Source organism: Scyliorhinus torazame, chromosome 13, assembly GCF_047496885.1.
Source record: "Scyliorhinus torazame isolate Kashiwa2021f chromosome 13, sScyTor2.1, whole genome shotgun sequence".
NCBI lineage: Eukaryota > Metazoa > Chordata > Chondrichthyes > Carcharhiniformes > Scyliorhinidae > Scyliorhinus > Scyliorhinus torazame.
The window spans coordinates 61,296,691-61,312,879 of NC_092719.1; the positions used below are offsets into that span (position 1 = coordinate 61,296,691).

At 43.9% G+C, this 16,189-nt stretch overlaps 1 protein-coding gene across 2 annotated transcripts in view; it reads left to right on the forward strand.

Annotated features, from left to right (window-relative positions):
- The window catches only part of LOC140388059 (copine-8), a 544,832-nt gene that overhangs the window by 161,232 nt on the left and 367,411 nt on the right, over window positions 1–16,189 (forward strand). The gene's annotated exons all lie outside the window — the stretch shown is intronic.

Here is a 16,189-nt window from a genome sequence, read left to right on the forward strand (position 1 = left end):
ATCAGTTGAGATTTTAGCTGCTGAACATTTTTTCATTTCCTGACTTTGGGGGATAATAAGGAAAAGAAAGACTGACTTGGCTCTGGATAGAGTTCTTCCAACCTCAGGTTGCCCCAAAGCACTTTACTGCCAATGTAATACTTTAAGGTGTAGTGTGATGAATGTAAGAAATTGGTAGAAATATTGTATTTTGTATTTGTTGCAGTAAGGTTTTTTAAAAAGCTGGAATTAAGATATATATTTGTTGCAGTAATATTAAGAACCTAGGTTAAGGTATCCAGAGTGTGTGTTTGCTAAATCTGCCATTAAGAGACCATACATGTGAGGTAATTATTAATTTTAGCTATTTACTTGTTTTCATGGAGATGCCTAAAGGAACATTGTTATGATTGCTGCAGCTTCCCTGGAGATAGTTAATTTGTGAGGGATTGTATGTAGTTCTAGCTAAGTAGATGATGGAACATCATAGTGGGATACAGATTATGTAATTAATGAGAGGAGCCAAGTCTGCCTTTAGTTTTGACAATCTCCTGGAAGTTTTGAAGTTGAACAGCAATTTTACCAAATGCTGCCAGGTTGAGCAGAAGAGACTGACAAGACCGAAGGATTTTCAGGTTGTTCCTGAAAGGGTCTCTCTCTTCAAAGTTCTGCACAAGTAAGCAAGTAAACCTGTTCTGTTAACTTTATTTTTAAGTGGCATTTGAACTGTATTGGGGTTGCTGAATTGGAGTTAGTCGCAGGTATAGATCGTACGTTTTTCCTTGAGGTTAAGAACTGTTTGACTGATAATTTTAATGCTATTTTCTTTTATGTTAATGTGGTTAATTCTGTGTTTAAATTAAACTCTGTTTTAACATAAAAGATGGCTATTGGTCAGAGTTATCACTCCCGGGTGAAGTATTCTTTCCTCACAGTTTTACAAATTTAAAAAAAGTGTTTGGAGTTCTTGTCTGCCATCCTAACAAATGTTGGGGTCTGATCCAGAATCTTAACAGTAGTCACCATTGTAATCCAGGGAAACATAGCAGCAAACCTGCACACGGTGGGGAGATGGTGATGTAATGGTAATGTGAATTACTAGTAATCCAGAGGCCCAGGTGAATTTTCTGGGGTCATGGGGTTAAATCCCACCATGGCAGCTGGTGGAATTTAAATTCAATAAATAAATCTGGAATTGAAAAGCTAGTCTCAGTGATGGCACTGATTGCTGTTAAAACCCACCTGGTTCACTAATGTCCTTTAGTGAAGGAAATCTGCCATTCTTACCTGGCCTTGCCTACATATGACTACAGACCCACAGTGTGGTTGACGCTTAACTGCCATCTAAAACAGTCAAGCAGGCCAGTTCAAGGGCAATTAGGGATGGGCAACAAATGCTGACCTTGTCACTGGTGCCCACATCCCACAAAATAATTTAAAAAAGCTCCCACAAATGGCAATGTCTAAATATTCTTTGTTCTTTGTGATATTGATTGAGGCATAAATAGTGGCCTGTACACCATAAGATATAAGAGCAGATTTAGACCATTCTGCCCATCAGGTGCGCTCTGCCATTCGACCATGGCTGATATGTTCCACAATCCCATTCTTCTCCCTTCACCCATAACCCCTGATCCTCTTATCAATCAGGAAATCCCCTTATTAATCAAGAACGCCAGATTTGTGCTTGAGGTGCTGTTATCTACAGGGCTACAGACCAAGAACTGGAAGGTGGAATTAGACAGAATAGTTCTTTCTTAGAACATAAGGATATAAGAATTAGGAGCAGGAGTGGGCAATTTAGCCTCTCGAGCCTGCTCCACCATTCAATACGATCATGGCTTGTCTCATCATGGTCTCACAATGGATAACTCTCCTGTAAATGTTTGAAATAATCCCATGGAACCTTTTTGACCATAAAGACAGGGCCTTGGTTTGATGTCTCACCTGAAAAAAAGCATCTCTGACAGTGCAGTATTCTCTCAGTATTGCACGGAAGTGTCAGCCTAGATTTCTATGTCTTGGAGTGAAACATGAACCCACAATTTTCAGACGCAGAAGCAAGAGAGCCGACAATTAAAGCACAAATAACTTCAATGGAATACTTTGATGTAAATACACTGGAAACACTCAGCATGATGGTTCATACTCACACCATGATGCTTTCATGGTCAGGCAGCATTTGATGTTTCGCATTAACTTCAGGTGATTGGCCATTATTCTAAATGTTGGACTGTTTTCCCGGTCCCACAATGGTGGGTTTGGAGATGGGATTGAAGGTGGGACCAGAAGCAAACTTGCAGATTAGGGCACTGGGTTGGAGGGCAGCATGTTCTTGTCTCTGGACAATCTTGCCAGAGGCTGGTGACACCCTGTCAGGCAGCAATGTGTAGCCATTAATGATCAATTAATGGCCTAATGAGGAGGATGGACAGAACTCCACCAGAATGTTCCTGCAAAAACAATGGTAGTTCAGCTGCCAAAACTATTTATTATTTGGGAGCACCACGACCTGCAATATCCCCTCGAAGCCACATCTTGACTTGGAAATATATAGCCGTTTCCCAACTGGGTTGCTGGATCAAAATCCTGGCATTGTGGGTGTACCTACACCTCAGGGACTGCAGCGGTTCAAGAAGGCAGCACACCACCACCTTCTCAAGGGCAATTAGAGATGGACAAGGAATGCTGGCCTATCCAGAGACGCCCACATCACATCAATTAATTTAAAAAACGTATTTGAAAAAGGTGGACAGAGCCATCCATTTCGAAGGGCCTCTCCCTCATTTACTTTAGATAGTAACCTGCAGCTACTTTCAAGCTGGAAGGCTTCTGACTTTGCCTCAGTTTTGAGAGCCTGCCTGTTGTCCTTCGAACCGTAGAAAAGTTACAGCATAGAAAGAGGCCATTTGGCCCATCTTGTCCATGCCAGCCCAAGAACACCCAGGTACCCTTTCTAATCCCAATTTCCTGCACCCGGTCCTTGGCACTGTACATTACAGCACTTAAGGTGCAGATCCAGGTACATTTTAAAAGAGTTTAGGGTCTCTGCCTCCACCACCAACTCAGGCAGTGAATTCCAGACACTCACTACTCGCTTTGTAAAAATGTTCTTCCTCGTGTCCTCTCTACACCTTCTGCAACTTACCTTGAATCCATGTCCCCTGGTTCTAGAATGCTCCACCAAGGGAAACAATTTTATCCTGACTGCTCTATCTTTTCCCCTCATAATTTTGTACACTTCAATCAAATCACTCCTCAGCCTTCTTTGTTCCGAGGAAAATAACCCTAACCTAACCAATCTCTCCTCATAGCTACACTTTTCTAGCCCTGGCAACATTCTTGTAAACCTCTTCTGCACTCTCTCCAGAGCAATTACGTCCTCCCTGTAATGCCGTGACTAGAATTGCACACAATACTCCAGTTGTGGCCTCACTGGAGTTTCATACAATTCCAATATTATATCCTTACTTTTATATTCTATACCTCTGCCAATGAAGGAGAGCATTCCATTTGCTTTCCTTACAACCTTGTCTATTTGAACTGCTGCCTTTAGGGACGTGTGTACTTGTACGCCAAGATCTCTCTCTTCATCTGTCCCTCTTAGTATATTCCCATTTACTGTGTACTCCTTGTAACTGTTTGACCTCCCTAAATGCATGATTTCACACTTCCCTGTGTTAAAATCCAGCTGCCATTTTATCGTCCAAATCGTGAATATATAACACAAACAGCAAGGGTCCAAACAACAGGCCCTGTGGAACAGCACTTTAAACAATTTTCCATTTGCAAGGGGATCCATTGCCCTTTGTTTCCTGTTACTAAGGCAGCTTTTATCCAGTTTGCCTCATTGTCCAGTATCCCATGGTCTTTTACTTTTTTGACCAATCTGCCATGTGGGACCTGGTCAAACGCCTTGCTAAAATCCATGTTCACCAACATCCACTGCACCATCTTCATCAACCCTTCTTGTTACTTCCGCAAATAATTCAATCAAATTTGTGAGGCAAGACCTTCCTTTAACAAATCCATGCTGACTATCCCTGACTAGCCTGTGCCTTTCTACGTGACAGTTAATCCTATCTCTCAGGGTTGATTCTCCTAATTTACCCACCACCGATGTAACACTAACTGGCCTATAATTATTTGCCATTTCCTTCGATCCGTTTTTAAACAATGGAACCAAGTTTGCATTTCCCCAGTCCTACGGTACCTCCTCTATATCTAGTGAGGATTGGAAATTCGTCCTTAACTGGATGTGTGCCCGTTAACTGACCACTCGATAGAAAATCACATTGTGGATTTCTGACCCCTATCTGAGCTGGATGGGTGGGATTCAGAAGCCCGTATGGAAAACTCTGCCCCATTATTTCTCAGATCTTGAGGCACCTTTACATTCCCTTGCCTGCAGGCCCTCTGATTGTGTCTGCAACCCATGGAGACAGCCCGCCATCCTTCATTGGACAGCGGATGTAGACCGCCTCCCAGAGATCGCACTGGACTGTGCACATCAGAGTCCTGTGCAGGCTTGGGATCGGGAAAGAAACGGGTTTGATTCCTGAAAATATTCAATCAGAACAGGATTCTCTTTACCTCTTGACAGATACTGGGAGACCAGCTAAGATTTCTAACATTTTCTGTTTTTATATGTCATATTTCCAACATCTGCAGTATTTTGCTTTTGGATAAATATCTTGATTTGATTGGAAGTGTAAAGTAACTAAAAACTTAATCAAAAATGTCCTAATACTAAGAGAATTGTGATGACTTGCTTACCTCAAGATGGACTTTGGGAGAAGCAGCTATCCTTCGTTCAATAAAATATGAACTATCAATATAGTGAGGAAATGATGCTAAATGATGTGTTTTTAAAGATCGCTACAAGTTTTATTCTCTCGTATTTACCAAATATCAAGGACTTGCCCTCTAATGGGGATGCAACTTGTATTCAACACTGCTAGGATGAGTGTTTTCTTATGCAAGTTGTTATGTGTGTGTCTTTATTACTTACGGTAAACATTATGTTTTAATGGATATAGTGATTCATGAATACTTCAGAGACATTCTGTCATTCCCAGTGCATGGCATGCTTCCAGAGCCAAGGTCACACTCTCTAAAACAAAATGTGAAAGTCTGCCTTAAGTAATTTGTGGCCCGAAGGTAAATGATGAATCCATTTCTAATCAAGCAACACCAGAAATCATTTTCTCATTTTTTTTCTCTAAGTATGAACTCAGGTGGGAAAACTGGAGTGTAGCCCGTGGGTTGCACTGCCGGCTTTTTCCCACCACATTTTTACACATTAAAGGCAAAAAAAATGTTCAAGGGCGGGTCCCACGATGTCCCACTGGCGGAGCCTGCCCTTCCCGCAAACTCGGCTCCTGACAGATCAGGGAGCCATTTTTAATGGGCGCACCAATGTAAATAAGATAAAAATAGAAAAGCGGGAATCCCCTGCATCTCCCCCATGGACCTTCCCTCAGGCACTGTCCCCTGACACTGTCTTGAGGATACTGCCCGGGTATAAATATTCTACACACCCGCTCCGAAGTGTACTTACCCATGCACTTTTGGTGGTGGGATGTGTGTGCAAACCCTGTCTACATAACGTCATGCCACCTGGAGGTTGGAGGACTTTACTACATGGGGGGAATGGATGTTACAGTGGGGAGGCCTGCTAATTAGATTAAAATGTCTTCAGATTGGCTTCCTAACTTTACAGACTATTATGTCTCTGGCGGAGGGGGGGGGGGGGGGGGGGGGGGGCGGCGGGGACAATCAAGGGGAGAAATCCCCGCCGTTTTGGGACACCCCTCGATTTTCTGCCTTCTCCATATTCCCACCCATCAAAAATGGGTGCGGAAAATCTCCCCCCCCCCACTATAGATTACACCGTGAACTCTATATGCCTTAGACAAATGGACAGATGGCTGTCTGACAGACCAGTTACAAACTACAAATCAAGTTGAATAAGAAATAAAGTTAAACGGAGACACAAACAGTTAAATACTCTAGATTGTAATGCCACGTCAAACTCTTTGTGTCCTTCAAGTTAACAAAAAATGTTAGTCACTTAGTAATTTTCTGTCATTTCTTGAAACCACTTTTACTCTGCTTTTACAAGTAGTCCCCTGATTGATTCCACCCATGCGTCAGCACATTGGAAAAAAATCCCCAACTGGGAGAGAGCTGCAGCATTTATTTATATATCAACAATATTTGAGCATGAAGATTTCAATTCAGAGTAGCATTCGGCAATTTGGTTGAAATGGTGGGTGAGCAATCCCTAATGATTTTGTCATGTCTCCCTTTACAAACATGGCAATCAACTTTTTAAACATTCACCTTATTGTGCATGAACATGCACAGCACCGCGGGGATATGGATAGTTCTCCCCATTGTAAACATCAGTCATCCTCTTGTTATCTTCATCTGCAACCTTGATGTCCATCACTGGACATGCAACCAAAATTAGACACAACAATGAGTGCAGATGAACCAGAGTCTAAAACAAATTTTGAGCTCTTATGTTTGATCACATTGATCTGGGTAGTATTTCCAAGAATTGCATTTGCGTTTCGATTCTTGTATACCTTCAGTAACTGGGTAAATTAATTTATATATAAATTAGCTTGAAACATAGTACTCTCTTCCTTGCCATACTTTTAATAACAGTGCTAATGCTGCCCTCCAGCAGATCATTAATAAAGTAATGAACAGTAAGAGGCCTAGCTCCGAACTCGAGTGAACTCCGTTGGTCGCCAGAGTCCAATCTGGAGCCAGTTCAATTTCCCCAGTAATACCATCCAGGTTTTCCGAAGAAGTTGTTGACAGAGTTTCATCAAAAGCTTTCTGGAAGTCTGAGCAGCTGGTATGCACGTTTCACCCATTGTTCGAGCCCATTGCTCAAATAAAATCCAAACTGACATTTTGTGAAAGAATCACAAACATTTAACTTGACCCTCAGATTATGCAGATAGAGCAAGAGCTTTCCTTTAACCATAGCAGGAGTGTTTTCTGGGTCTTTAAAAAAAAATATAGAGTTAATTCCTCAGTTGGAGGTTCAAGGTCTGGAACGTTTGGAAAGTTGCTCCTGGGAATTCATGGGCTGCAGCGCCTTATCTTCTTTCCATTTGGATGGAAAATCTACTTTTGCTGGCCTGTGATTTTCAAGCCAACAGTCCCCGCAAGCACAGTTGTATCGCGGAAACGCCAAAACCTCACTGTCAGCTCTGGTGTCTCTCACAGTATTTCAGAATATTGCAACTGCAGTGAAGCTTACTGCTCTATCGTGGCCAGAAACCAGTTTGTTTCGGGGCTTTTTTGGTTAAATATTCGTGTCAATAAAAATGCAAGATTGGAACGCAAGAGGTTTGAGTACATAATTTAGACTGACACTCCAGAGCAGTACCAAGGACGTGCAGCAATGTTGGAGCTGCCATCTTTCAGCTAAGGCATTGAAACGAGACCCCATCCACCTTCTATGACGGATGTAAACAACCTCAATGACACTGTTTGAAGACGAGCAGGGGAGCTTTTTCTGATGTTGTGGCCAATATCAATCCTTCAATAAACATCAATTATTGCTGTTTGTGGGAACTTGTGCGCACATGGGCTCTTGCATTTGCCTACATTACTGTGATAACTACAGTTCAAAAATAATTAATTGGCTGTGAATTGCTTTGGGATGCCCTTGGGTCGGGAAATGTGCGCTATATATGTAAACTAATTTGGTTTCTATCTCACAAATGAAAAATTCAAACTCTAGTTATAGCACAATGTTAGAAGGCTTGATATGATATACAATTTTCCTCAACAAACTTTCATATGGAGCCCCATTGATACGAAGAACAAAGAACAAAGAAAAATACAGCACAGGATCAGGCCCTTCGGCCCTCCTGTGACGACCATGCTGCCCGTCTAAACTAAAATCTTCTACACTTCCTGGGTCCGTATCCCTCTAGTCCCATCCTATTCATGTATTTGTCAAGATGCCCCTTAAATGTCACTATCGTCGCTGCTTCCACCATCTCCTTCGGCAGCGAGTTCCAGGCACCCACTACCCTCTGTGTAAAAAGCTTGCCTCGCACATCTCCTCTAAACCTTGCCCCTCACACCTTAAACCTATGCCCCCTAGTAATTGACCCCTCTGCCCTGGGAAAAAGCCTCTGACTATCCACTCTGTCTATGCCCCTCATAATTTTGTAGACCTCTATCAGGTCGCCCCTCAACCTCCGTCGCTCCAGTGAGAACAAACCGAGTTTATTCAACCGCTCCTCAGAGCTAATGTCCTCCATACCAGGCAACATCCTGGTAAATCTCTTCTGCACTCTCTCTAAAGCCTCCACATCCTTCTGGTACTGTGGCGACCAGAATTGAACACTATACTCCAAGTGTGGCCTAACTAAGGTTCTATACAGCTGCAACATGACTTGCCAATTCTTATACTCAATGCCCCGGCCAATGAAGGCAAGCATGCCGTATGCCTTCTTGACTACCTTCTCCACCTGTGTTGCCCCTTTCAGTGACCTGTGGACCTGTACACCTAGATCTCTCTGACTGTCAATACTCTTGAGGGTTCTACCATTCACTGTATATTCCCTACCTGCATTAGACATCCAAAATGCATTACCTCACATTTGTCCAGATTAAACTCCATCTGCCATCTCTCCGCCCAAGTCTCCAAACGATCTAAATCCTGCTGTATCCTCTGACAGTCCTCATCACTATCTGCAATTCCGCCAACCTTTGTGTCGTCTGCAAACTTACTAATCAGACCAGTTAAATTTTCCTCCAAATCATTTATATATACTACGACCAGCAAAGGTCCCAGCACTGATCCCTGCGGATCATCACTAGTCACAGCCCTCCAATCAGAAAAGCACCCTTCCATTGCTACTCTCTGCCTTCTATGACCTAGCCAGTTCTGTATCCATCTTGCCAGCTCACCCCTGATCCCGTGTGACTTCACCTTTTGTACCAGTCTGCCATGAGGGACCTTGTCAAAGGCCTTACTGAAATCCATATAGACAACATCCACTGCCCTACCTGCATCAATCATCTTTGTGATCTCTTCAAAAAACTCTATCAAGTTAGTGAGACATGACTTCCCCTTCACAAAACCATGCTTACTCTCGCTAATATTTCCACTTGCTTCCAAATGGGAGTAGACCCTGTCTCGAAGAATTCTCTCCAGTAATTTCCTTACCACTGACGTAAGGCTCACCGGCCTGTAGTTCCCTGGATTATCCTTGCTCCCCTTGTTAAACAAAGGAACAACATTGGCTATTCTCCAGTCCTCTGGGACATCACCTGAAGACAGTGAAGGTCCAAAGATTTCTGTCAAGGCCTCAGCAATTTCCTCTCTAGCCTACTTCAGTATTTTGGGGTAGATCCCATCAGGCCCTGGGGACTTATCTACCTTAATATATTTCAAGACGCCCAACACCGTCTTTTTGGATCTCAATGTGACCCAGGCTATCTACACACCCTTCTGCAGACTCAACATCCACCAATTCCTTCTCTTTGGTGAATACTGATGCAAAGTATTCATTTAGTACCTCGCCCATTTCCTCTGGTTCCACACATAGATTCCCTTGCCTAGCCTTCAGTGGGCCAACCCTTTCCCTGGCTACCCTCTTGCTTTTTATGTATGTGTAAAAAGCCTTGGGATTTTCCTTAACTCTATTTGCCCATGACTTTTCGTGACCCCTTTTAGCCCTCCTCACTCCTTGCTTACGTTCCTTCCTACTTTCCTTACATTCCACACAGGTTTCGTCTGTTCCCAGCCTTCTAGCCCTGACAAATGCCTCCTTTTTCTTTTTGACGAGGCCTACAATATCTCTTGTTATCCAAGGTTCCCGAAATTTGCCGTATTTATCCTTCTTCTGCACAGGAACATGCCGGTCCTGAATTCCTTTCAACTGACATTTGAAAGCCTCCCACATGTCAGGTGTTGATTTACCCTCAAACATCCGCCCCCAATCTAGGTTCTTTAGATTTCACCTAATATTGTTATAATTAACCTTCCCCCAATTTAGCACATTCAACATAGGACCACTCTTATCCTTGTCCACCAGCTTTAAACTTACTGAATTGTGGTCACTGTTCCTGAAATGCTCCCCTACTGAAACTTCTACCACCTGGCCGGGCTCATTCCCCAATACCAGGTCCAGTACAGCCCCTTCCCTAGTTGGACTAACTACATATTGTTTTAAGAAGACCTCCTGGATGCACTAAGTGAGTCCCAGTCAATATTGGGGAAGTTGAAGTCTCCCATCACAACAACCCAGTTGTTTTTACTCGTTTCCAAAATCTGTCTACCTATCTGTACCTCGATCTCCCGCTGGCTGTTGGGAGGCCTGTAATAAACCCCCAACATTGTGACTGCACCCTTCTTATTCCTGATCTCTACCCATATAGTGTCGCTGCCCCCTGAGGTGTCCTCCCGTAGTACAGCTGTGATATTTTCCCTAACCAGTAGCGCAACTCCGCCACCCCTTTTACATCCCCCTCTATCCCGCCTGAAACATCTAAATCCTGGAACATTTAGCTCTCAATCCTGTGCTTCCCTCAACCAGCTCTCTGTAATGGCAAAAACATCATAGTTACAAGTACTAATCCAAGCTCTACGTTCATCTGCCTTACCTGTTATACTTCTTGCATTAAAACATATGCACTTCAGGCCTCCAGGCCTGCTGTTTTCAGCAACATCTCCCTGTCTGCTCTTCCTCAGAGCCATACTGGCCCTATTCCCTAGTTCTCCTTCAATGCTTTCACCTTCTGACCTATTGCTCCGGTACCCACCCCCCTGCCATACATATATATATTGATATATAACAATGATGCTATTCCTAGATTACAAAAATGTTATAGTTTACAAAAAGGGATTTTCTGAATAAAAATAGTAATAGTACTTGATTGTTTGCTCAGCTGCAACCCAATTCATATTCTCTCTCATGGGTCTGACAGTGTCATCCCCTGGTTCAATTGACAGGAAGCTTCAATTTTATAGCTTCATGAAACATAGAACAAATGGGTGGGATTTTCCTCCCCATCCGTGGTGTGTCCTGCAGCAGTGGAGGGTGGCTCTCCAGTGGCCGGTGGCGGGATCTTATAGTCCTGCATTTATCAATACGCCCCTTGCCGCGACACCCACGGCAGGGGTGCGCTGTCAATAGGACTGTAAGATCCCACCAGCATGAATGGCCGGAGAATCCAGCCCAACGTTTTGGAACAATTGACATTTAAAACACATGTCCCAAGGCCCAACTGTTAGATTTTATGGTTTAGTTTGCAGTGAGAACACATCTTTCAGATCAATAGCCGATTCATGGATGTTATTTTGTCTTATCCCACCCAGCATCATGTGAAATGTTGGTTTTACACTCTGCCTGAATTCTCCATAACTACTGGGTTTATTTGGACCTATTTCAGAGCTATTAACTGTATTGAAAGTTTCTTCAAAGGGATTTTCATTGACAGTGATTGACAGCTGTATTATATTTTAAGAGGGGCATTTAATTTTCCAGGGGGATGATGAATCTCTGATTCTTTTAAATTCCATTGAACATTGCAAAGATTTGTTTGTGTTTTTATTTTGCTCATGAGTTCTAGATTAATGGATACTGGAAGAGTGTTACAAAGGTTCAACCGATGTCAGGATATTATTTCAATGTGAAAATCAAACCACAGGGCCCCCTACATACATTAATACCTGTTTCTCAATATGTTGAATTCAGGAGAACACTTGCGGTGCAATTCAGCGGACTCAAGTTAAAGCCCGTTGAACAACACATTTAGCGGGGGGTTTCTTGGCGGCTGCAGCGCTGAGAAATATCCTCCTATTCAATGGCACTTTGCTTTTTTTGTTGTCCTCGGGGAGTTTCTCCCCACTGCGGCCGCACTTCAGCTGGCAAGCAAAAAAAGCTCCTAACAGATCGGGGTGCCATTTTGTCCGGCAGCCCCGATCTTTCCACCTCCCCTTTCAGTCCCTCCCCACTTTTGTGACCCCTCATCCCCCCCCCCCAACCTTTGGAGAGGACCCTGGGAACCCCCTCCCCCTAGTTCACCCTACTGGCCCCGATCCCTGGTAGTGCCAACCTGGTACAGGTGCCCAGGTGGCACTGCCCAGGTGCCAGGCTGGCAGTGCCAAGGTACCCAGGTGCCAGGTGGAGTGTCAGGGTGCCACCCTTTCCTGTCCCCAACCACCTGGAGTTCTCCAATTGCTTGGGAACCCTCCTCCCCTGGTGCCATCACGATTGGTCCACGTTTGTGTGGGCCTGTACTAAACGGCGCCCAGGTGCGGTCTCCTAGGTGTGGCCGGTGAGTCACGGGTGCCAGCGAGGGCCTGATCAAGACCACGCTGGGCGGAGCACATTGGTTGACTTGCATGAGATTTCTGCCTGGCGCGGTTCTCGATTTGGGGCTCACACATAATTCTCCCGTTGCACCCGGATCGGCGCTGGGCGCAACGGGGTCACTGAATTGCGTCCTTTATCCCATGAAGAAAGTACTCCAGTGCACCTGAATCCTTACACAGTGCTGGTAAATTTAATGGTCTCTTACCTTTCCTATTGGTTCCGATGATCAATCGCTACATTGAAAACAGACCTGAAGTCATTAAAAAGCCTTGAACACTTAATTAACTATAGTAAAAAAAATGTATTATAAACCACCATTTGACCACCTTTTGACCGTACCTGTCATAAGATTCCCAACTCCAGAGTAGAGTTCCTCCATCGTTCACAACTCCTCTGAGAAGCCATGAGCCAGGTCCCCTGCAAAAGCCAGCCTGGCACCATCAAAATTGCAGAGAGCCTGGAATGCCCACCTCCACAATGGAGCCTGCAAGGTCTGGAGCACTGTATGTGGACTCACTAACTGTACTATCCCTATTGTGATCCCAGACCAGACTCCAACTAGCACTCCAGTGGCTAGAATACTGGACAGAAACACCAATATTTTATTTTAATTTTTAAGACTGTGAGGAAAGGATATCTCACTCCAGGAGTGATTTCATGAAGATATAGGGATATGGTATATTAGAACAAACTTTATTACTAATACAGTAAATAATATCTTCAACATCATACCAGAAAATGGCTCAACATTTACCCCTTAAACAATGGTCCTCAATAGTGTGAATACACTACCCATAACTGCTATCTTTATTCCCACTCAAACAGCAAGAAAAAACATCTCAGCTCTCAAACCACTTTAAACACCATTAGCAGATAGGAATACCTGCTGTATAGAGTTGTTCTTTGAAAAAGAGAGGTATTGTCCCACTGCTTTAAAGAAAACTCTGATACCTGTCAGACCCATGCAGAAACCCTGGCTGTATGTCTTCAGAAGCTGTTTCTGCTCACCTTCTAAGCAGGCAAGTCTGAATTGCTTCGCAATACTGCTAATATGTCTGCAGATATATATTTAACTAAACTGCAGAGAGCAAACTGCTTGATTTCTGTTCACAGCTTCATCTAAAACTCCACTGACCTGCTTTTCCTGCAAATTGCCTGATACTTTGGCTCCACCTAGTAATGACATCATCTTAGCAACTGAAATCTAATTAACTCCACAAAGAATCCCCTTAATCCAAACAAAACTGCATTAGCCAAGTTCTTTTTGGTGGCTTAATTGCACCATTGCCCCCCAAAACCTTTGTTGTCTTCCAAATTAGGATATATTTTAATACATGACTGCAGTAGTCAAATTCTAACCCAGGTTTTTAACCATTACGGCACCAAATACCTATAATACAATACATCTGAAATTCCCACATTCATCACATCCCACACCGGCAAACATTGCTGGAGATAGGAATGAGGTAGGAATTCCAGAATTGGGTCCTTCGGCCTCTGTTCCGACATGGATGGCGACATGGGCAGGATTCTCTAATAATGGGGCTATGTCCCCACGCCGGCGTGAAAACCGGCGCCAACGACTCCGCCGTCACCAGCCCACGAAAGTGAGGAATTCTCCTCTTCCTAGGGGGCCAGGTTGGCGCTGGAGTGGTCCCCGCAGCTCCAGCCGACGCAGAACGGCCAGTGTATTTCCGCGCATGCGCGGGGGATCCCTTCTCCGCTCCGGCCCCCGGGCAATATGGCGGAGCCCTACAGGGGCCCAGCGCAGACCAAAGTAAGCCCCCACGGAACCAGCCCACCCGCCTATCCGTAGGCCCCGATCGCGGGTCAGGCCACCATGGCCCCCCTGCCTCCTGGGATCGGATCCCCCCGCCCCCCTCCAGGACGGCCCCCGCACACTCACCTTCCAGGTTCCGCCGTGTGGGAGGTGAGTAATCCACGCCGGCGGGATTCGGCCAAACTCATCGGCCACTCGGCCCATCGCCGGGGGGACCGCTGTCAATGGCCCCTGACCGGCGTGGCGGCGATCCCGTGGGCGCCGAAGAACGCGTCGGAGAATGGAGAATGAAAATCTAGCCCAGGATGTTAGTTTTGCCCAGCTTAATCTTTATTTCAGAAACTTTAGCTTTCACCGGTATATATTTATTGTTTCTTTGAATAATTGAGCTCTGCGTTCAAATTATTTCAGGGTTTCAGTGGATGAATATCATACTTATCCTCTTCAAAAATAAGTGACAGCGGTTTCTGTGCCTTTTTCTGTGCATTGTGGAAAAATACGGTGTAGTGTAGATAATGAAAAATCAATGAAGAATGAGCACATTTATTGTTCAGAGCATAGTTTATGAATCAACAATGCAAGTGAAACCTAAGTTTAAAAACATTTCTTAATTGTAGCTAATGTGGTGCATCTGCCCAGGGTATAAAAAAATATTGCAAGCAGCTCAAATTATGGTTATCAAAACTGACCCTTCCTAACTGACAGAAAACTTCTGAATCTAAAACATCTTGACTGCACAATTTAAAATGAAATAGCGTTTGTTTGTAACGACACTGGCTTCTGGTGGAGTGTAAATGAGTGACTATTCACGATTGTGCAAATGACAATTCTGCTCTAGACAAATTTATGTCCCACTGATTTTAATTAAGGCTTATAGTTGTTACATTAATTAGCTCTATCATTATGAATGTTAAGATAACTTGGGTCTATGATTAGTATTTTTCTATATTTTACAGTCTTTTCACTTGGATAACCAATGGCATGTCTTCAAATTCATGGGTTTTTAAAGAATTGAGGCACCCTTTAGAAGTACTCTAAGGAACTACAAGAATGTAATTTTCAGACAGCACCAAATAATATCAATCATAGCTGACTAACCAACGTCAGTAGATTGCTCAATTTTTCATGAGAAAACGTAACTAAAGCAGCAATTATTTACTCTGGCAAGTTTAGAGCAGACAATCCAAAGATGCTTAAGGGGATTGGCCATGATCAATGCGTGGGGTTAAGATGATAGAACAGGTGAGTAGGGCTAGGTAGTGTGACTTTCGGAGGGTCGCTGCCGACTCAACGGGCCAAAAGGCCTCCTTCTGCACAGTAGGGATTCTGTGGGATTGTATGGATAGGGAGCAATGCAGGATGGTAACCCTAAGTCTTGAGTCTCATTTAATTATTCTACTCTGTCTTCTGGCCAAAATTGGTTTGAATGATGCCATAATTAGGAGGCAGGAACAGGAACTGGGGTGGAAGCGAAACATAACTGGGGAGCAAAGGAATTGGTGCTTGGAAAAGTAAGTTGGGCAGGGGGTGGGATTCCTGCTCAGTAGCAGTCAGATGGGGAAGGAAAAGGTCTCTTGGCACTCACTGATAAAAGTCAGATGGCAATCATGGCCTCTTGGCTCAAGTGAAGAGGGCAATCAGACCCATGGTACCGTACACCAACGAGGAAATAAAGAGAAATGGCATACAAAGAAAACTGGTGAGAAAAGGAAAAAAATAATCCCAAAACAGACATAACTTGATTCAGAATGATGTGGAGATGCCGGTGTTGGATTGGGGTGGGCAGAGTAAGAAGTCTTACAACACCAGATTAAAGTCCAACAGGTTTGTTTCGAATCGCTAGCTTTCGGAGCGCAGCTCCTTCCTCAGGTGAATCACCTGATGAAGGAGCTGCGCTCTGAAAGCTAGTGATTCGAAACAAACCTGTTGGATGTTAACCTGGTGTTGTAAGGCTTCTTGATTCAGAATGACGACATGAATTGTAAAGCACCGTTCTGAATTATTTATGTTAAAATGATCATGGTTAATACTGGGACATTATATAGCTGGGATCATTTTAACACTAAAA